Source organism: Physeter macrocephalus, chromosome 16, assembly GCF_002837175.3.
Source record: "Physeter macrocephalus isolate SW-GA chromosome 16, ASM283717v5, whole genome shotgun sequence".
Taxonomy (NCBI): Eukaryota; Metazoa; Chordata; class Mammalia; order Artiodactyla; family Physeteridae; genus Physeter; species Physeter macrocephalus.
Window position 1 is genome coordinate 69,445,609 of NC_041229.1, and position 22,077 is coordinate 69,467,685.

General features: G+C 43.1%; 1 protein-coding gene across 1 annotated transcript in view; it reads left to right on the forward strand.

Moving 5' to 3' along the window:
* The first annotated feature begins 412 nt into the window (after positions 1 to 412).
* Positions 413 to 22,077, forward strand: part of INSC (INSC spindle orientation adaptor protein) — a 124,488-nt gene continuing 102,823 nt past the window's right edge. The window contains exon 1 of the mRNA XM_024118906.3: positions 413 to 481. The gene's annotated coding sequence lies outside the window, so the exon portion shown is untranslated. The remainder of the gene's footprint in view (positions 482 to 22,077) is intronic.

A 22,077-nucleotide genomic window follows, 5' to 3' on the forward strand; every position in this document is an offset into this window, starting at 1 on the left:
TCCAACGCACTCCCTTTCCTCTCCAGATGTTGGCATGTGGGGTACATGTGGGCACCAGGGCCGGGACGGCTCCGAGGATCCGGGGTGCTTACCCGCCGTGACTCCCGCCCGGCCCCGTGTGAGCCAGGTCTCTAATTAGACCTGGCCGCGTCCCCATTCCAGGGCTCCCCACAGCCGAGAGCACAAAGTTTGCACTGCCAGGGGCACCAAAAGAGCCTCGCAGCCCGGCTGAGACGGCAGGCAGCGGTGGCTTACGCGGGGCAGAGGTTTGGCAGGGAGCGGACTGTTGCCAGAGGTCCTGCGGCGGCGGGCGGGAGCGGCGGGCGGGGGCAGAGCGGGGTGGGGCGCGGGCAGCCGGGGGCCCTCGGGCTGGGCCACCGAGCAGGTCACTTGCTCGCAGCCTCTGCAGCCCCAGCTGTGCCTGCCGCCGCTGGCCTGGCCGCTGCATGCAGCCGCGCACACGCACTCTCACTCGCTCGGAGTAAGTAGGCGGCGCTCCCCGGGCGGGATTCGGTGCCCAGCCCGGTCCGGGACAGAGCATGCTTGTGACTATTTGGATAGTAGGTGTAAGTGTATCAGTGTGAGTGCTTGTGAGTGGGAGCGAGCTCCAGTGTGGGAGGACGTGTGTCTGGGCTGGTATGTGAGCATAGGGAACTTTCTAGCATATGTCCCAGGGTGTGAGTGTGTCAATGTGTGTGGGAACTTCTGTGTAGGTGGGCCTGGAGTGCGCCCATAGGTGGTACGTGTGTCTGTGTGGCCCTTGCTGCCCCGTGTCTGTACGCTGGATATGCATTGGTGAGCGTGGTAGGCAGGCTCCATGGGGCTGAGCGGGTCATGTGCCGATGGCTGGATGCGTGTGAGTGAGCAGATGAAGGCAGAAGCTGGGGATAAGGAGTGTTATCTGAACTCAGACTTTCTAGGGTGACCCGACTTGTCCCCAGCTGGGGTGTCTTCTCTGTGGGTCACTCGGCTTTGGTTTCTCAGGACTCTGAGCAGAGCAGGAGTTCAGTGCCAACACTGGACTGAATGGGGGTCTGAGCCAGCCTGGCTGACTGGCCAGGGTTGGGGAGACAGCCCCACTGTCACTCCAGGAGGAGGTGGGAGGACCACTCAGCCATGCCCACCCACAAACACAGGGCACCCACACCCACACACTCTCAGCTGCTCATGTGTGCACACCTTTCCGCCACCCACACCAGTCTTGCACACGTTGTATCTCAGGAGGGCCGTGTAAACACTCACCTGCTTTCAGTATGTACATCTGAGGACAGTGACACATATCCAACAGGTATCTCCATGTGCAAAACACATATGCACAAACATGCACCCCTGGCTTGACCCACTCTCAGCCTTTTAGGCCCCCTTTTCAGTCCCCTTTAGCCTACATGTGGCACCTTGGACAAGTCTAAGAAACTGGCTTTAGTAGGAAATATCTTAAGCCGGGGGCTTTGGCTGGGGGGTCAGGGTAGATGTTGATACAATGCCTTCAGAGTGTCCCATTTGATCTGGAACTGAGGCTGCTCTTGGAGTAGTCTTATCTTTCTAGAAGTGAAAAGGACCGTCTGGCAAGGCAAGCAGGGCCAGTCTGGGATCTGAGGCAGAGCTCAGCATCTGTAATTTGCTCCACGCTCTAGTTTATTCTCTGGATTCCCCCTGCAGCAGAAAAGCAGTGAGCCTTCTGTGGGCTGGGCCCAGACAGTCATCTGACAGGCAGGAGAAGTGAGTTGAACTGGGCTGATTTCTTCTCTTTTTTTGGTTTTAGTCAACCCTGTTTTGAATCTCCCATCTGCAGGCGAGGCTGAAAGGGAGACCCTTTGCTTTGCTCCTTTCCAGTGGTTATCTCTTTTCTTGACAGAATCTTGTTCTCCCTGACCTCCTCCCCTTGGGGACTGGGGACACATGAAACAGTGCCCGGAAGAGTAGGTGCCCCCAAATATTAGCTGGCTGCTGCTGCAGTTGCTGCTGTTACGGCTTCTAGACCTCTCCCATCCTGACCATTCTCCTGTGGACAGGTCTCAATGAGGTGCCCTCACTAAATGTGCTTTGGGAAGTTAGAAAGGTAACATTGACTTTCTCTTTCTAAGTGTTTATGGTTTGGTCTAAGGAGTGCCTGAGTTCTCACCCCACCAACTCCCCTAGTATGCAGAGGAGCAGATGGGCTTCATGCATTTCCTGAGGGGGTGCTGGAACCTACCTTTCCCTGGCCTGGTCCTCCACCTGACCCTTGGGGGGGATGGTTAAATAAGGGCAGGCTGTGGTCAGTTGGGCAGCCTTTTACAGAGTGAAGATGGTGGGGAAGGAAGTCTCTGTGCCTTCCCTAGCCTTCTTATCTGTGGGGGCCCCCAGCCATCTTAAGACTCAGGAAAAGACTCTGGAAAATGAGGTACCCACTGTGAATCCCAGGCTGATTCCCCAGTTTTAGTTCATCAAATACATATACCTACCAATCAGAATTTCAGAGCAACAATTAGGACTCATAGAGCATCAAGGCAACCCTATTATGGTAACATAGTTCCAATTTAAAGAAGAGAAATCAGACAACCCCCAAAATGGTAATAATAGCAACCACTATTTATTGAATCTATAATACGTGCTTTATTTCATTTACTTTTCACAGCAACCTTATTAGGTTAATAGTCCCATTTTTTTTTTCCTCTGACAAGGAAATTGAAGCTTAGAGTGCTCAAGGGATTTCTACAGGTCTGTGTGACTGCTGAGCTCATGACATCACCTGTGTGTTTCCCTTCTTACTCTGGCTGCCAGGAAGCTCTTAGTTCATCATATTGCTTCATCCTAGTAAATGTGTTCATTGGAACCATGGCTTTTAATTTCTGCTTGCTTCAATAATTTTATAGTATACCCATCTTTAATTGTAAACTCCTACATCCTTCATAGAAAGAGATCAGAATAAATAAATGAACAATCAGCAATTAAGCATTCTATTGGTCTCTGAGGATGAGAACCATGTTGCATGGATTTTGGGGGGACATCTCCAATCTCAAATATTTCATCTGGTTTTCAAATCATATGTCTCAATTTTGGCTTCTGTATTTTGGGGCTCTGATTTGTGACCATGTCTTGGGGCTTTTCTTCCCAGCAGCTCTGGGAGAAAATGCCCATCTCTGTGCTGGCTCAGACAATGGGGATTGTTGTGAATGAATTGGGCCATTGATAAATGTCCCCTCCTCTGACTGCTTCAACTGCCAGCTTCTCCCTGTCTCAAAAGCATGAGTGTCTGGGTGCCCGAAGGAGTTTGACCCCTGCCCTATGCCTGGCCCTGGCCCTATGGCCACCCCTTCCTCATGTGACCCCGCCTAGGCTCAGGGCTCTGCTGAGTGGTCTGTGTCTCTTGGACCTAAGCTCTGCCTCCCTCAGAGCAGACCATGTGGACCACATGGTCTGCGATCAGGGATGGCCCTTTTGGAGCCGGAGCTCAGGATGAGGAGGATGGGCACACACGAAGGGCCCTTCTGCCCCCTCCCCTGGATCTGTGAGGCCATAGGCTAGTGCTCAGTTTTTCCTTTTCCCCATGAGGGGCTCTCAAGTCTGCCATGTAGTCAGAAAGTCATTTGTCACCTCTTATCTGCAAGAGATGTGTGTCACCAGAGTCATCTGAATGCAGGACAGGGCTCTAGCCACACTGCAAAGTTGGCGAGACCCCTAACTAATTTACTCTAAGACGGATTCTTTTAGCCTGCCCAAGGCTATTAGTATTTGGAAAGGGGAGGAGTGGGGGGCAATGCTTAGCACTAAAGATTACCTACAAGGACTCTCATGGTGGGCTTTCAGGCATTGTGTTGAGATCTTGCTTCTCAGTATGCATTAAGTCACCCGATGCTGGCAGCTGTTTCCCATGTTCAAGATTAATCCTCCCAGAAGCACTTGGTTACAAAGGGGAGGAGAAATCGTTGGCCTGAGGCCGCAGGAGTTGCCTGGCACTGGGTGGTGTGCTGGTGGGTTGGTGCTGGTGACGGGTTTGTACCTTCCCAGGTAAGTGCCACCTCAAAAAGGTAAGACTAAGACTCGATTGCATCTCTGCTGAGGATTCTGGGTGTTCCCTGGACTTTAAGCTCAACCAAGTGAAAACAGGTTTAAAATCCAGCAAGAGAGCACTGGGTGAGGCAGTCAGAACTTCTGTGGGGGAAGGCTTACTTACATTTTTTAGTGTCTACTAAGGGCCAACCCCCTTGTTAGGCTCTTTGCATCTTTTGTTTCAGGAAACCTCTGGAACAACACTGGGAGACAGTCACTGCTATTTTAAAGATAGGGAAACTGAAGCACAACAAGGTTAAATGATTAGCCCAAGGTCAGAGCCAGCAACAATTTCATCCCAGGTCTGTCTGACGCTGGAGTCTGTGGTGAAGACTGTGGTCTGTGGTCCACTGACCACTCCCCAGTTCAAAGGCCCTGAAAGCAGGGAAGTCCAGGCCTTTGGGCCAGCTGGGGAGGAGCTGAGGGCTTGCCTTCTCTGGCTCTAGGACCTGAATATCATCAGCATCACTGGCCTTTCCAGCCTCAGATGGAGACTGCTCCTCTGTGGGAAGCAGGGGTGGAGTGGGGAAGGCCTCCCAGGCCGGGCAGTGATACCCCTGCCAACCCTGCCCCCTCCCTGCCAACCACTCCCTTGGGGTGTGCTTCTGTGGCTTCACTTCTTCCCTGGAGCAATCTCTGGGGACCGAGCCTACACCCAGACACTGTGATCCAGCCAGCCCAGTCCCCCCTCTTCCTGCTGCATGGTGCCCTCAGTGCCAAGCTCTGGGGGAGTCCTGGATCCTCTGAGGATGTCTCTGGGCAGACCAGACCCTGTTCGGCGTGAGGCAGTGTCTAAGCGTCAGCAGTTTGGCTGGGTAATTGTGTATAGTGTTCGCTTTCTGCTGGAGAAATGGAGGTTTTGTCTTACAAACCAAATATCCTGGGTTTGGAAACCATGTGAAATGCAGCCTGTCGTCTGGGGGTGTGGGCTGCATTGTGGGTCTGTGTGTGGTGCTGGTTTAAAAGACATGGTCGAGGGACAGAACGATTGACTCAGGCCATCTTGTTGCCTCTGATGGAGGGTCAGAGGTGGGCTGCATATACTGGCAATGTGCAGAGAAAAGAGCACGGGCTTTGCCATCAAACAGATCTGACTCGGAGCCTGTTTCCAGTGCAGTCGTGATGCTAGAACTGGAAAGTTTATTGAAGTGTAGTGTCCAGCATAGAACAGGTCAACTGTAAATGACATATTCTTCCTTCTTGTCCCACCTGCCTTCTGGGAAAGAACACTGGGCTGATGGCAAGAGATCTGGATTCCAGCTCTAGCTCAGCCTCTGGGTACATTGTTTTCTCTTACCCTCTCTGGGCCTCCCTTTCCTCATGCATAAAATTAGAAGAACTAATTTCCCTTATTCTTCTGTATTTTTTGAGGATCGTGAAAGAGACTGAAGTCAGGGAGCTCTCTTGGAGGATGCAGAAAGTTTAGTCACTATTATTCATGTATTCATGCTGCATTATTAACTGAGATCCTGTCATGTGCCAGGGCCCGTGCAGAGCACTGGGCATACAGGTGTCGGTAATATCCCAGTCCTCAAGGCAAGACAGGATTGTGAACAAACAGTGACAAGCCTATCTGTGGGACATGATCATGGCAGGTATTAGTGTATCAGAAGAGGAAGTGTCACCCCCAAATGGGCAATCAGAGGCCTTACCAGAGGTGAAAATTCCTGGTCTGGATATAGAAAGATAACAGGAAGATTCCGGGAGGGTAAGAGGAGGGCTTTCTAGGCTGAGAGACCAGCACATGCTAAGGCACAGAAATGTTGCCTTGTGTGGTAAGCTTGGGGGACTTGAGGCAGTGAGGGTACTGGTCAGTAGTGATGAGAGAGAGATGGGAGACTTTACAAAGGGTTGTCGATGGGTGTCAGGCCTTGATGGCTGTGCTGAGGTGTTTTGATTTTTATCATGACAGGTATTTTAAGCAGGGGAGGGTCATGGTTGGATATGGGCTCACTTATTCATTCAGCAAACATAAAAACAATTTTATGTCACCTTTAATTTTGATATCATATCAAATTAATGAACATATGCAAGACTGGTAAAAGAAATCCTTCTTTATCTGTATCCCTTAATTGATTACAAGACACTGCATTTACTTCATTTTTTTTCATTCCTTCTCTCTCCAACAATATAAAAATGCATTATTTTTTATTATTTATGTATATTTCAATTATCTGTATAATTTATACTTTATTGTTCATTTATTATAATTATATATTTATGTTTTTATCATGTATGTGTATATATGAATACATACATGTATATGAATGCATATAAAATATTCATATTTCTGATCAATTTAAGAGTAAATCGGAGACATGGTACCTCTTTGCCTGTAAATACTTAAATGTGTATTTCCTTAAAAAAAAGATATACTCTTACTACAATACAATTCTGTCCCAATAATGTCTCTATAGCTCTCCTGTCTCCCTCGCCCTGTTCAGGGTCCAAGCCACAGATGGCATTTTGTTATCATGTCTCCTCAGTCTTCTTTAATCCAGAGCAATTCCTCTGCTTTATCTTTCTTGACCTTTGTGTTTTGAATGGTATAGGCCAGTTATTATGTTGAATATCCCTCCATTTGGGTTTATCTGATGGTTCTACATGACTGGATTCAAGCTATGCATGTTGGGCAGGAGTACCACGAAGTGAGGTTAGCATACCAGCGAGCACAGGCTGCGGGGACTGTCCCAGTGCTGGTGATGGAAGCTTTCGTTACTTGCTTGAGGTGATGTTCACCAGTTTCTCCTGTGAAATTACTGTTTTTCCCTTAGTAATCAATAAGTAATTTGTGGAGAGATACTTCGAGGTTTTGTAAACATCTTGTTCCTCATCAAACATTTAATCACTAATTTTATCATCATTGATACTTTTGAATCCATCATTTCTTCCATATTTATTAGTTGGCATTTTTCTGTAGGAAAGATCTTTCCCTTTTCCCTTTCTTTCTCTTTATCTCTCTCCTCCCTTCCTCCCTCCCTCCCTTCTTCTTCCCTTCCTTCATTACTATGAACTCATAAATTCTTAATTAATTTATTCAATGGGTTTAATCAATTTGTATATTTAATTTTGATTTTTTTTTTTTTTTTTTGTGGTACGCGGGCCTCTCACCGCTGTGGTCCCTCCCGTTGCGGAGCACAGGCTCCGGACGCGCAGGCTCAGCGGCCATGGCTCACGGGCCCATCCGCTCTGCAGCATGTGGGATCTTCCCAGACCGGGGCACGAACCCGTGTCCCCTGCATCGGCAGGCGGACTCTCAACCACTGCGCCACCAGGGAAGCCCTATTTTGATGTTTGAAATGTACAAGATTTGATCAGTGGGAGGTTCTCAGACTGGCTCTTGTTTCTTTTGACTTTTCCCCATGATTCTCTGAGCATTTGGTTACTATTGCTCTAGCAAGATGTTCCAGGCTCATTTTGTTCTTTCCTTGCCCCAGCCCTGGAATTAGTCATTTCTCCAAGGAGCCCTGCATCCTTTTAGTGGAGAATGGTATTAGAAACCAAAACCTGGGGCTACATGTGCTCCCTGTTACTGGTGTGTCATTGCATTTATGCCCTCTTAGCAAACAGAGGTAGGGTATACACTTATATGTCCATATTTATTTCTATAATAAAAAATAAAGCAAATTATTATAGGTTTTTAGAAAGAAAAACTCAAGTGATTGAGACAGAGAGTGAGAGGATAGGGTGGCTTAGATGGGTGGTGAGGGAGGGACTGTTCAAGGAGGCAATATTTAGAAAGACCTACAATGTGGAATGGATGGATTGGAAGGAGAGAGAGCCTGGAGATTCTTTCAATTATCTAGGAAATCATTACAAGGACCTGAAATAAGACAGGCAAGAGAGGAAGTAGAATCAGGTAGCTGGTTGAATGCAGAAGGTGAGGGAGACGAAGGAGGGAGAGAGACATCTCCAAGGCCTGTCAAGCTGAGCGTGTCCAAAACGGAATTTCTGCATTCTTGCTCGGCAGTGTCCTATTCATATGTGGTCCTCTCCAGGTATTTCAGATCTTATTGAATGGCTCCTTCATCTATACAGCTGCACAAGTCAGAGAGAGCTGGCAATCATCTTCAACACCTTTCTCTCTCAAAGCTCATATACAATTCACCACCAAGTCTGTTGATGTTCTCTTGAAAATCTCTCCCCACTCTGTCACTTCTCTCCGTCTCCACCAGTATCACTCTAGTTCAAGGCACCACTTTCATCTTACCGGACTACTGTGAGAACTTCCTAACTGGTCTACTTATACTCCCTCCAATTTGTTGTCACACAGCAGCCAAATGTATTTTAAAACACAACTCATGGGCTTCCCTGGTGGTGCAGTTGTTAAGAATCCACCTGCCAATGTAGGGGACACGGGTTCAAGCCCCGGTCTGGGAAGAACCCACATGCCGCGGAGCAGCTAAGCCCATGTGCCACAACTACTGAGCCTGCGCTCTAGAGCCCGCGAGCCACAACTACTGAAGCCTGCTCACCTAGAGCCCGGGCTCTGCAATGAGAGAAGCCACCGCAATGAGAAGCCTGCGCACCTCAACGAAGAGTAGCCCCCACTCGCCGCAACTAGAGAAAACCTGAGCACAGCAGCAAAGACCCAACACAGCCAAAAATAAATAAAATAAATTAATTTTTTAAAAAAAGCTTTAAAAAAAAACCCCACACAGCTCATGTCATTTCCCTCCTTAAAAATACTTCAGTTGCTTCCTATTGATCTTAAGCTAAAGATCAACCTCTTTAATAAGCCTACAAAGTCTAATTAGTCTGACCCCTGCCTCCACTCCTACACCCTCTCACCCAGCTTCTTTCTTCACCCTCTCTCCTGGCCTTGTCTCAGTTCCTTGGGCTTGTCAGTTGGCAAGACCACAGGCCTTTGCATTTGCTGTTCTTCTGCTTAGAACATTCTTCCTTCATGTCTTCACCTACTGAATTCCTACTTATATCTCAGCTCTCAGCTCAGCTGTCACTTCCATGATTAGGTCAAATCTCATTTTATAGGGCTTTACAACACCATGTACCACCTTCAAGGCTTTATCATAGTTGTGATTTTACATTTATTTACAATTTTTCATGATAATTAATGTTTACTTTTCCTATTTGATGAGGACTTTTGCTCATTACTTTATCCTAGTAGTTAGCATGTTCCTGACACATGTCACAAATATTTGTTGGATGGATGAATGAATGAATGAATGAATGAAGTTTTATCAGCTGAGCAACCAGCTGGTGGTACCATTCAGTAGAATAAAAATTCTAGGGGAGAAGTAGATTTGGGGAGAAAGATAATTCACTTTAGGACATGTTACATTTGAGGTACCTCTCAACCACGTCTGCCCCCCCGCCAAACATCTTACCATCTTCTGGGCAAACAAATTAGACTGTCATTCAAGAGCTTTGAGGGGACTGGTGATAGGTGTCAGCTAATTCCTGGGCAATTCTAAGGAGCTCCTGGAGAAGATAGCTAAATCACATGGCATCCCTGAGCTGTTACCCCCCTTTCTGGTTTGTAGAGGATACAGGAGATCTGAGGGGCCTCCAGGTGGTTTGAACTGGCTCCTTGGCTGCTACGAAGGATTTAACAAACTTTTATGAAGGCTCCTTGGAACTTGAGAGTTACTAGCATGATTCACATGGGTCAGGAATTGCCAACCTCCTCCCCACCCCTGAGACTGCACTAGATATAGGCCTAAAAGAGAATTCAGAGAGGGTCTTACTAAGCCCAGTGAGCTCTCCTTACAAAGATGCCAGTAGTCACTCCAGCTTACTCACTCCTGCATTCCTCACTCGTTCAATATCGATTTCACCTTCACTCAGTTACTTACCCGCCCAACCACATGTATCCATCCACAAACAAGAGTTTATGTTGGATCTGTAGCAGGACTCAGGGCTGATGAGTCACCCTCCCTGCCCTCTCCTTCGTCCCTCTTTCATATGGTCCTCACAGCCCAGGAGCCCAGATGAGGAGACATCAGGGTGGAGAGGTGTCACTTTACTGGTCAAAGGCCATGTGTGCTTGCAGGGTGTTATCAGGAAGAGAGGGAGATGCCACCACACCAACTGCTCCTCCTATTTCACCTCCTGCTTTTCTAGTGTCCCGTCCCCTCTTTCAATGGTGATGAGAGCTTAGGAATTAAGCTCCTTGATCAGATAGGTAGAAGGTGGTAGCTGGGCTCTGCAGAGATACTTGGGCCTCAGGCTTGAAAGGGAAAGAGAGACACAGCTCCCCAAGAGCCCCACCACGGAGAAGAGGACACTTTTGTTTTCTTCTTCATTTTCTACCAGGATTGCCCTTTTAACCCTGTGGAATTTGCAGAGAGGCTGGAGGGAGGGCAGGACAGTGGAATTTAAAATGTGGCATTTAGAAACCAGGCAGTAGAGTAATCCTGGCCCCGCCCCTCCAGAAGCTGCTCTTTCAGTTCTCTGAGGTTTGTCATTTACAAAGAGCCCCACAGAATGTGCGCTGTCCATCTGCCATGACATCAGACAGGGTTGGGGCTGAGCAGACATAGGACGATGGCAGCCACATCAGATAAGAGCATCTTGGAAAAGTGCCCAAAGATGCCCAGGATCTAAGTTACAGACTCATTCACTCATTCCCTCTCTCACTCATTCATTCAACAACGATCTACTTAGCACCTACTCTGTGCCAGGCATTGTTCTAGGCACTGGAGATACAGCAGTGAGCAAAACACATGCCCGAGTAGAATTGCTTTCTGATGTGGGAAGATAGTAAACAGGTCGATATATGCAAAGTGGTGCTGAGTGCTGTGGAGAAATATAAAGAATGGTAAGGGGGTTCCAAGGGTAGGAGGGGACTTGTACATTTATACCAGGTCAAGAGGTTCTCTCTGATATGCAGGTATTTAAACAGAGGCCAGGAGGCAGTGAAAGGGCAAGCTATGTGAATACTGGGGGCAGGAGCAGTCAGCACTTCAGGATTCTGCGTGCCCTGTGGTCTGGGGGGTCAGAGTAAGTTTCTAGGGGGAGGCCACGTTTAAGCTGAATCTTGATGTGTGGGGACAACAAGTCAGTCCTGAAGAATAGCAGGGAACTTGCCTTGAAGCGTGAACATAAGGGACATGTCGGGGAGAACAGTTTGGTAAGGCCCAAAGCGGCAGGGTAGGCTGGAAACAGGGTCTGGAGAGTCATGGCTGCCAGGCTAAGGAGTTCAGACCTGAGTTGAGGGACACTGGGGAGACATAATAGATTTTCAGCAAGATGTCACAATGAGAGCTGTGTTTTAGGCGGCTGAAACTAATATTAGAATAGGCTGGGGGCTGGGCAGCCAGCAAGAAGACAGTTGTCTTGGGTGAGCCTGCTTGGCCTTATGACCACCAAGGACCCTGAGGTTGGGGGGAATGCTGGGTGGCCCCAGATGCACAGCGGGCAGGGATACAGTGATGTAGGGGCTATAATGTCCGACAGAAGCAGCAGGTAATGTGAGTGGTCATCACTGGGACAAACCCCAGATTTCTCCTGTAACTCAAAGCTGTCTTTGAGCAAAGAACACAGAGCAGCCTGGGTTCTAGGGCAGAGCAAGCTAGAGAAAAGAGTTTGGGTCTCATCTCTGGCCACAAATGACTATTTTAGAAGCTTCTGGGGAGGGGGTCCTTAGATTGTAGGAACATTAGGTTCAGAGGAGAGCTTATCTAATCCAGCCCTCTCCTCTCACAGATGGGAAATTGGAAGCCCAGAAGAGGGGCATACATTGTCCAAGGCCATATAGAGCACGTGTGGTAGAGAAAGGTCAAGCATCTTATTTGAACTCATCTTGGAGGAATTACTATCTTATTTAATTACACACACACACACACACACACACACACACACACACACACACACACATATATATATATATATATATCTTTCAGTGGAAGAGGAAATTCTAAGAAAAAAGGAAATTGTTTTATTCATCGACTTTTGTATCATCTAGCTGCAGCCTGATACAGAGCAGATGCTCTCTTGACCTGGACCAAGGCTGTTGTTAGACTGGTCTCAGGTGTGGGAGCAGGAGCTGCCTGTGAGTAGGGGAGAGCCTGGCTCTGGATCTCCCTCACACCCATGTGGTCTGGCCTGCGACCATCTCTACCTCAGTTATACTCACAGCCCTCGGCAAAGGGACCATGGATGTGAGAGAGTGTGGGGGCTGCTGTCACAAGTGTGCCTGCCAAGAGGGAGAGGTGACAGGTGTGGTGAGGGGCTGGGTGTCCTGGGCCTGAGGCCACTGCAAGAGAGAGAGGCCCTGCCCAGCTTGAGAGAGCAGCCCACAGGGGGTTTCACAGCCGCTAGCTGGGCACCTGGGATGCATGTTTGTGGTGAAAGTGCAGTGCTTGGTCTGGCCTGTGGCTGGGCCCCCAGGGTTATCACCAAACCCACTTGTTTTCAGCCCAGGTTTTCAGCCCAACTCTGCTGTCCCAAGGAGCTGAAGGCCACAGTTTTAAGAAGAGGTCCTGTTCTTTCCCCACAGCATGCAAAAGTCTATGACTTAACAGCAGGATTTCAGATGGAATTGTCCTTTGATGTGCTTCCATCCTCACATTCAGGATCCTAGTCGGGGGGTGGGGGGGCTGAGCTGCAGACAGTTTCCTGAAAAGTCAGAGGGATTCAAGCTATAGCTCCTGCCAGCCCAGACCCCTGCATCTGTGCTGGATGAGTAATTGGTTCTTTTTTTTTTTTTTTTTTTTTTGTGCATTATTTTATTTAAATATCAAAAAATGCTGTGGTTCTTCTTCCATTTGCTTAAGTCAAATACATAATTAAGGCATTCTTTTTTTTTAATTCAGGTATAATCGACATACAACATTGTGTAAGTTTAAGGTGTACAATGTATTGATTTGATACATTTATATGTTGCAATATGATTCCCACTGTAGGGTTAGCGAACGCCTCTATCACCTCACATAATTATCATTTCTTTTTTGTGGTGAGAATATTTCAGATCCAGTCTCTTAGCACCTTTGAAGTTTATAATAAAGAATTGTCTGTAATCACCTAGCTGTGCTTTAGATCCTCAGAACTTATTTATCTGCTAGTTGTAATTCTGTACCCTTAAATAACATTCCCCCATGTCCTCACTGCCAGATCCCTGGTAACCACCATTCTACTCTCTGTTTCTCTGAGTTTGGCTTTTTCAGATTCCCCATATAAATGATCTCATACAATATTTGCCTTTCTCTGTCTGGCTTATCTCAGCACAATGTCCTCGAGATCCAACCATGTTGTCACAAATGGCAGGATATTCAGCCGTGAGAAAGGAGTGATTGGTTCTTACGCTCTCGGTCAGCACAATCTGTTTGTCTTGCACTACGGCGCTGGCAGAGAGACTTCCAGAGCAGAGTGAGTTACACGCATCAGCACACTGAACCTGTAGACCCAGGAAAATAAGTGTCCTGAGTTTGGCGTCCCTCAGTGAATGTCCTGGGGGAGGCAGTGGGGTTTTCTTCAGGTGTGGGGTCATCACCCTCTCGAAGGTAGCATCGTGGACTAGGCCAGGTTTTGAACAGAACCTGAGAGGAAGGGAAGAAGGAACTTAGATTCTAATCTGGGTTCAGCTACAAATTTACTCTGTGACTTGGGCAAATCGTTTGACCTCTCTGAACCCCAGTTTCCTTTTCATGAACCACAGGGTTGGAAAAGAGGGTTCCTGAGGACCTGTCCTATAATATTCCAGGTTTCTTGCTTACATAATACTAACAGGAATTTTGGTTAAGACCCTAACTTTGAGATTTCTATCCTCACCCAGGTCTCTTTTACTTTGCCTGAAATTCCGCCTTTGGTTCCTTTAAGAGGCTCTTATTTCCATATTGACTAACAAAATCCCTCTTATTTTTATGACCTTGTATAGGGATACAAAGCAGTGTAATCTTCTAGTTGTATTTCAGCCTTTATAACAACTGTGCCGGGTAATCAAAGATATATTATTTCCAGTTTGCATTTGAAAAAAGAGGCCCAGAGAGGTTAAGTAGTTTGATGAAATTCACAAAGTTAGCTGCTGGCAGAGCTAAGATGAGGCTGCAGGTTTCTTGACTGTTGGCTTATGTTCTTCTGTGCTACCCTTTGGGTTTGGAAAGGGAGTTCTAAAGACTGCATGGGATGGGGGTTTTAGTGTTCATCAGGTGGCACAAGTATCAGGATGACAGCATCTGCCCCCGCATACCTGTACCACGTAGGCTGAAGTGTTCTTAGCCTGGGGCAGCCCACCCAACCCAGGCACAGTAGTGAGGGTTTGTGCTGGCCGCTCTGCCTGCTTATGCAAAGGCAGGTCAGGGCAAAAAGCAGGCCCTCTGCAGCAGCTTTCTCACTGATGATCTTGTGTTCCTGACTGCCGTAGACTATTTTAGCAGGGTGGTGGGTATCCGGCAAAGCCCAGGTCTTTTTTTTTTTTTTTTTTTTTTTTTTCCTTTTTCTCCCAGCTTTATTGAGCTGTAATTGACATATAGCATTGTATAAGTTTAAGGTGTATAATGTGATCAGTTGATATACATATTTATTGTGAAGTGATTACCACAATAGGGTTAGTTATGCATCTATCATCACACATGGTTACCTTTTTATTCATGTGGTGAAAACTTTGAAGATCTATTCAATACTTTCTTAGCAACTTTCAAATATACAATACAGTATTGTAAACTATAGTCACCGTGCATACATTAACTCTCCAGAACTTATTCATCTTATAACTGAAAATTTGTACCCTTCAATCAATAGCTCCCCATATGCCCTAACCCTCAGCCCTTGGCAACCACCAATCTACTTTCTGTTTCTATAGTTCAGCTTTTTTAGATTCTACATATAAATGAGGTTATACAGTGTTTGTCTTTCTCCATATGACACTTTGCATAATGCTCTCAGGGGCTATCTATGTTGTCACAAATGAAAGGATTTCCTTCTTTTTTTATGGCTGAATAATATCCCATTGTGATATATATGTGTGTATATATATATATTTTTTTCTTTTCTTTTTCTTTCTTTCTTTATCCATTCATTCACTGAAGGACACTTAGGTGGTTTCCATGCCTTAGCTATGGCGAATAACGCTGCAAGGAATATAGGGGTGCAGATATCTCTTGGAGATAGTGATTTCATCTCCTTCAGACATACCTAGAAGTGGAATTGCTGGATCACATGGTAGTTCTATTTTGACTTTTTTTGAGAAAACTTCATACTGTTTTCCATAGTGGCTGCACCAATTTACATTTCCACTAATAGTGCACAGTGGTTCCCTTTTCTTCACATCCTCACCAGCGCTTGTATCTTGTCTTTTTGATAATAACCATTCTAACAGGTATGAGGTGATATCTCATTGTGATTTTGATTTGCATTTCCTGATAATTGGTGTTAAATACCTTTCATATACTTGTTGGTCATTTGTATGTCTTCTTTGGAAAAATGTCTATCCAAGCCCTCTGACCATTTTTTCAATTAGTTTTTTGTTTTGTTTTGTTTTGTTATTGAGTTGTATGAGCTTCTTATATATTTTGGATATTAACCCCTTAGCAGTTAAATGGTTTGCAAATATTTTTCCCAGTTTCCTGTAGGTTGCCTTTCACTTTGTTGATTGTTTCTTTTGCTGTTCAGAAATTTTTTGTTTGACATAGTCCCACTTGTTTATTTTTACTTCTGTTGCTTATGCTTTTGGTGTCAGATCCAAAAAGTCATTGCCAAGACCAATGTCAAGGGACTTTTATCCTAGGAGGTTTAGAGTTTTAGGACTGACATTTAAATTTTTAATTCATTTTGAGTTAATTTTTGTGAGTGGTAAAATGTAGGGGTCCAATTTCATTCTCTTGCATATGGATATCCAGTTTTCCCAGTACCATTTATTGAAGAAACTCTCTTTTCCCCTTTGAGTATTCTTGGCTTCCTTGTCAAATATTAGTTGACCATATATGCAGGGGTTTATTTCTGGGTTCTTGATTCTTTTCCATTGGTCTATATGTCTGTTTTTATGCTAGTCCCACATGGTTTTGATGCTATAGCTTTGTAGTATACTTGGAAATCTGAAAGTGTGATGCTTCCAGCTTTGTTCTTCTTTCTCAATATTGCTTTGGCTATTTGGGGTCTTTTGTAGTGTTATATGAATGTTAGGATTATTTTTAAAATTTCTGTTAAAAATGCCATTAGATTTAATGGGGATTACATTGAGTCTGTAGACAGCTTTGGGTAGTATGAACATTTTAACAATATTAATTTTTCTCCTCCATGAACATGGGCTATCCTTCCATTTATTTGTGTCTTCTTTAGTTTCTTTCCTCCATGTATTATAGTTGTCAGTGTACAGATATTTCACTTCTTTGACTAAATTTATTCGTAAGTAATTTATTCTTTTTGATGCTATTGTAAATGGGATAGTTTTCTTTATTTTTCAAGTAGTCTGTAGTTAGTGTATAAAAATGCAACTGATTTTTGCATGTTGATTTTGTATCCTGAAAGAAAAAAAAATTACTGAATTCATTTATTAGTTCTAACAGCTTTTTGGTGGAGTCTTCAGGGTTTCCTATATGTAAGATTATATCATCTGCAAACAGAGACAGTTTCACTTCTCCTTTATGGTTTGAATGTCTTTTATTTTTTCTTGCTTAATTGTTCTGGCTAGGACTTTTAGTACCATGTTGAATAGGAGTGGTGACAGTGGGCACCCTTGTCTTGTTCTTGATCTTAGAAGAAAAGCTTTCAAACTTTCACCATTGAATATGATGTTAACTGTGAGTTTGTCATATCTGGCCTTTATTATGTTGATGTATGTACCTTCTATACTCAATTTGTTGAGAGCTTTTCTCATGAGAGGGTGTCAGATTTTGTCAAATGCTTCTTCTGCATCTATTGAGGAACATATGGTTTTTATCCTTTTTTCTATTAATGTGGTATATTATATTTATTGATATGTGTATGTTGAACCCTCCTTACATCTCAGGATAAATCCCACTTGATTATTCAAACTGAATTTAACAGCACATTAAAAGGATCATATACCAGGTCTTCTTAATTAACCTTCCATTTCTCATTTTCAGAAGCTTTCTCATATGCTTGTCCTGGAGATGGGCTGGGCTTTTCTGTCTGCAGAAGGGGGTTCTGAGAGCAACCCTCTTAGCTGTTTCTCTCTTGCCCAAACCAGCTCAGTCTTTGCTCTGGGGCAAGAGGGAGGCTCTGGGGCAAAAAGTTTGGGCAACAAGGAGCTCTCCCCTCATATACCAGGCAGGAACAACAGTGGGAATCACCCCCAACCCCTCCCAATTCACTTTCTGCTTATGCTTTGGGATGTACGTATGTGCTTTCACTCTGTCTCTCCTGTTTCCCCCTCCTCTCTCATTAATCAAGTTTCCACACTTGCTTTGGTCTATTTTGGGGCTTGCTATTCAATTCTCTAAACTTATTCCAGGGTCAATATCACATTGTATTTACTGTTTGAAAATAAATCTTACTATCTGGCAGGAAAAGTCCTCCCAATTTCTTTATTTTTTCAGGAGTAATCTTGGGTTTACTCATCAAGGGCTAGGAAAGAATCTTGTGGGGATTTGATTGGGATTGCATGGAATCCATAGGTCAATTTATGGTGAATTGACATTTTCCTGTCTATATACATGAAATACCTCTTCATTTATTTTGGCCTTCTTTAATACCTTTTAACAATATTTTATCATTTTCTCAATAAGGGACTTGCGCATTTTAAGATTAATTTTTGTATACCTTATATATCTTTGTTGCTTTTGTTAATGCCCTCTCTTCTTAATTTCATTTTATTTTTGTGCTGGTGTCTAGGACTATACTTGACTTTTGTATATATATTCTTAGCCACCTTTCTAAGCCTTTTCATGAATTAAAATAATTTCTTTGTAGATACTTTTGGTCTTTCCACATTGGTAATGACGGTAACTTGCTAGTTCCTGGTACATTTTTATAGGAATTAGGGAAAGATACCATGTCTGGGAAGACATAGACCCATGGAGAGTTGGCTTGCCATGTGAACTGCAGGTCTGTGTCTGGTGGACCCAGCCCTGTGTAGGGTGTGTTGCTGAGTGGTCACAGCAGAGGCCGACTTCACCCTCCACTCACCCCCTTGGCTGTGTGCTGTTGCAGAAACCCTGTGGAAAATCATATCAACTGTGAATAATGACAGTTTTGTTTCTTTCCATTCTTATACATTTTCTTTTTTTCTACACTAGCTAAGATTTTAATACAATAATGAATAGAAGTTGGTGGCATTTTAATTCTGTTTCCGATCTCACAGGAAATGCTTTCAACATTAAATATGTTGTTCCTGTATATTATTTTCTCAATAGATGCCCTTAATTAGTTTAAGGAAGGTCTCTTTTACTCCACGTTTTCTAAAGGTTTTGTTATGAACGGCTGTTGAATTTTATAAAATTATTCTTCTCCATCTTTTGAGATAATCAGAAGGTTTTTCTTCTTTTACCTATTAATGTAGTGAGTTTCATTAATCTATTTTCTAATGTTAAAGCAGCCATGTATTTTTAGGCTAAACCCAACTTGGCCATGATTTATTATTCTTTTTATATATATAGCTGGATTCTGTTTACTAATATTTTATTTATTATATTTTTGTCTATGTCTATACATGAGGTTGTCCTAAAGATTTCCTATCTTGTGTTCTTTAGTTTCATTATCAAAATTATGTCAGTCTTTCCTTTGAATGATAGAAACTCATCTGTGAACTTCTCTGTGCCTGGTGTTTTCCTTAAGGGAAGAGTTTTAACTATTGATTAATTTATTCAGTAATTATAGATCTATTTCTTCTTGAGTCAGTTTTGGCAAATTGTATTTTTATAGGAATTTATCTGGTTTATTTATGATTTCAGTGATATTGCAGAATATTCTCGTCCATATAATATTATCCATCATATTCTTTTATTTCTGCTGCATTTGTAGTAATAGATTCGCTATTATTGCTAATATTGATTATTCTTGTTTCCTTTCTTTTTTCTGATATTTTTCTGATCTTACCAGTAGTTCATCTATTTTGTTTTTGAAAACTAACTCTATTGGTCATTTCATTTGTGTTTCTGTTTTGTTTTGTGTTTTTGCAGTGTTTTGTTTAATGTTTGCTTCCATCTTAACTATTTTTCTCTTGCTACTTTCTTTGAAATTATTCTCTTCTTTTTAAAATTTGTCATGTTGTTAGAAGTTAGAATTCTTCCAATTTTCATATTTTCTAATTTAAGCATGCAATTTTTGCTCTTATTTTACTTATCAGTATACTATACGATTTGTTTTTTTAAATTTTTTAGTACTTTAAAAATATTTATTTATTTTTATTTATTTTTGGCTGCATTGGGCCTTCGTTGCTGTGCATGGGCTTTCTCTAGTTGTGGTTGAGCGGGGGCTACACTTTGTTGCTGTGCACGGGCTTCTCATTGCGGTGGCTTCTGTTGTTGCAGAGCATGAGATCTAGGCGCATGGGCTTCTGTAGTTGTGGCATGTGGGCTCAGTAGTTGTGGCTTGTGGGCTCTAGAGTGCAGGCTCAGTAGTTGTGGTGCATGGGCTTAGTTGCTCCGTGGTACATGGGATCTTCCCAGACCAGGGGTTGAACCCATGTCCCCTGCATTGGCAGGCGGATTCTTAACCACTGCGCCACCAGGGAAGCCCCTATACTATATGATTTTTATATGAGTGTTTTCATAAGCATTATGTTTATTTTCTAATTTCTGTTATAATTTCTCCTTTGACATATGACTTGTGTGTTTAAAATATCCAAACATATGGAGGTCTTCATATTGGGGCAGAGATTACAATCTGTAGGATACCAGTCATTTGAAAATTGCTGAAACTTGCTTTAAGATACAGCCACTAGTCATTAAAAAAAAATCATGACTCATGAATCCTTGAAAAGAATGTGTTTTCCTGATAAGTTGAATGCAGTGTTCTATTCATAAACATTAACTCTAACTTAATTGTGACATTCAAATTTCCGTATCTTTACTGATATTTTTTTGGCTTAAGCTGTCAATCAATGACAGAATTGTGTTGGAATCTCCATCTGTGATTCTGAACTCATTCATTTCTCTTTGAAATTTTATCAGTTTTTACTTTGTATATCTGTATTATTGTTATTATGTACATCATTATTATATCTTCTTGATGGGCTGAACTTTTTATTTTTATGTAGTGCATCTCTTTACCTCTATAATGCTTATTATCTTAAACTTTGTTTTGTATCATATGAATACATTAGCACCAGAATTGTTTAGGTAAATATTTCTATGGTGTATCATTTGTTGTCTTTAACTTCAAGCTGTTTTGGGTGTTTTGTTTTAGGGATATTTCTTGTAGCCAGCACATAGCACACTTTCTCTCTTTCCTTCTCTCTCTCTCTCTCTCTCCCTCCCTCTCTTTCTCTTTTTTTTCTCCTTTTCTCTCTCTGTAATGCATGCTTTATAATCTTTGCTTACAAGTGGCTGGTTTAGTTTCTCTCTTCTTACTGTCATTACTATTATTCACTGATACACCCCCACCCCACACTTCTTTCCTCTTTTGGAATTTTTCTATTACTTGTTTTTTTCCCCATCTGCATATTTGAAGGGTAATATCTATCTCTACCTCTATGTGTATTCTTTTGGTTGGTTACCCTAAATGTTATAGCATAAATAATAACCTAATAAGGCTAAAGTTAATTTACATTTCTATTTTCCTCCTCCCAAATAAAAGAAAATTAGGCGGCTTCCCTGGTGGCGCAGTGGTTGAGAGTCCGCCTGCCGATGCAGGGGACATGGGTTTGTGCCCCGGTCCGGGAGGATCCCACATGCCGTGGAGCAGTTGGGCCCGTGAGCCATGGCCACTGAGCCTGTGCATCTGGAACCTGTGCTCCGCGAAGGGAGAGGCCACAACAGTGAGAGGCCTGTGTAATGCAAAAAAAAAAAAAAAAAAAAAAAAAAGAAAATTAGAACACTTTAACTTACTTTAGTCATCCCCTTCTGAATTTACATATACATATTTGAGATTTCTCTTTCTTTCCTTATCCCACAAATGAGGTATTATTATTGTTTCTTACAGTCAAGGTTTGTTTGTATTTACTCACATAGTAAACATAAGTTTGCTCATCATTCATTCTTATATATCAAACCTTCCTCTGACATTACATTCTTTCTGCCTGAAATAATTCCTTTAGAATTTCCTTTGTTGTGAGATTTTTACTTGTTTGAAAATGTACTTATTTCCTTCTTATTCTTGAAAGAGAGTTTCTTTGGGGATAGAATTTTAGGATAATTATTTTCTGTAATCAAATATTTTTCCACTCTCTCCTGACTTTCATCATTGTTATTTAATGGTCACCTGTAAATCGAATTTCTCTCTTTCTCTGTCTGTCTGTCTGTCTGTCTGTCTGTCTCTGTCTCTCTTTTTACCTTTGGATGCTTTCAAAACTTCTCTGTCTTTTGTGCTCTTTAGTCTTATGAGTTATCTAGGGTATGTATATCTTTTGCTTTTTTCCTGCTTGGGATTCATTGGGATTTCTGGATTTGAAAGTTGTTTTGTCTTTCAAAAATTTTGAGAAATGTTTCAGTGACTATTTTTTGGATATCACTTTTCCCCCATTCTCTCTCTTATCTCCCTTTAGAAATCTAAGTAAATACTTGTGAGGCTGTTTTATTTTCTAGTCCTTAGCTTTAGTTCTCTCGTATTTTTTGTCTCTTTCTCTCTCTGGGCTGCATTTTAGATTATTTCATTTGTTTTGTCTTTTAATACACCAATCCAATCTTTAGCTGTGATTAATCTGTCCAGTGAGTTTTTCATTTTAATTATTATATTTTAAATTTATATAAGTTCTATCTGGTTCTTTCTGAAATCTGCTTGATCATATTTTATAGCCTCTGTTCCTTGAAAATGTTTCCAAGACTGTCTTTTATTTCTTGAAACTAAATTTTCTAATCGAGTTTTTTCCCTTCATAGATAATGTGAATTCAGGCTACAAACCTTTCTGAAGGTCATATTGTGGTCATTAATTCTCAGGAGAGACTTTACTTCCCTTTAACCCAGCATCAAAGTTGAGAAAGACAACTTTTCTTGCACCTTCTGAATAGGAGATTTATTTCTCATTCA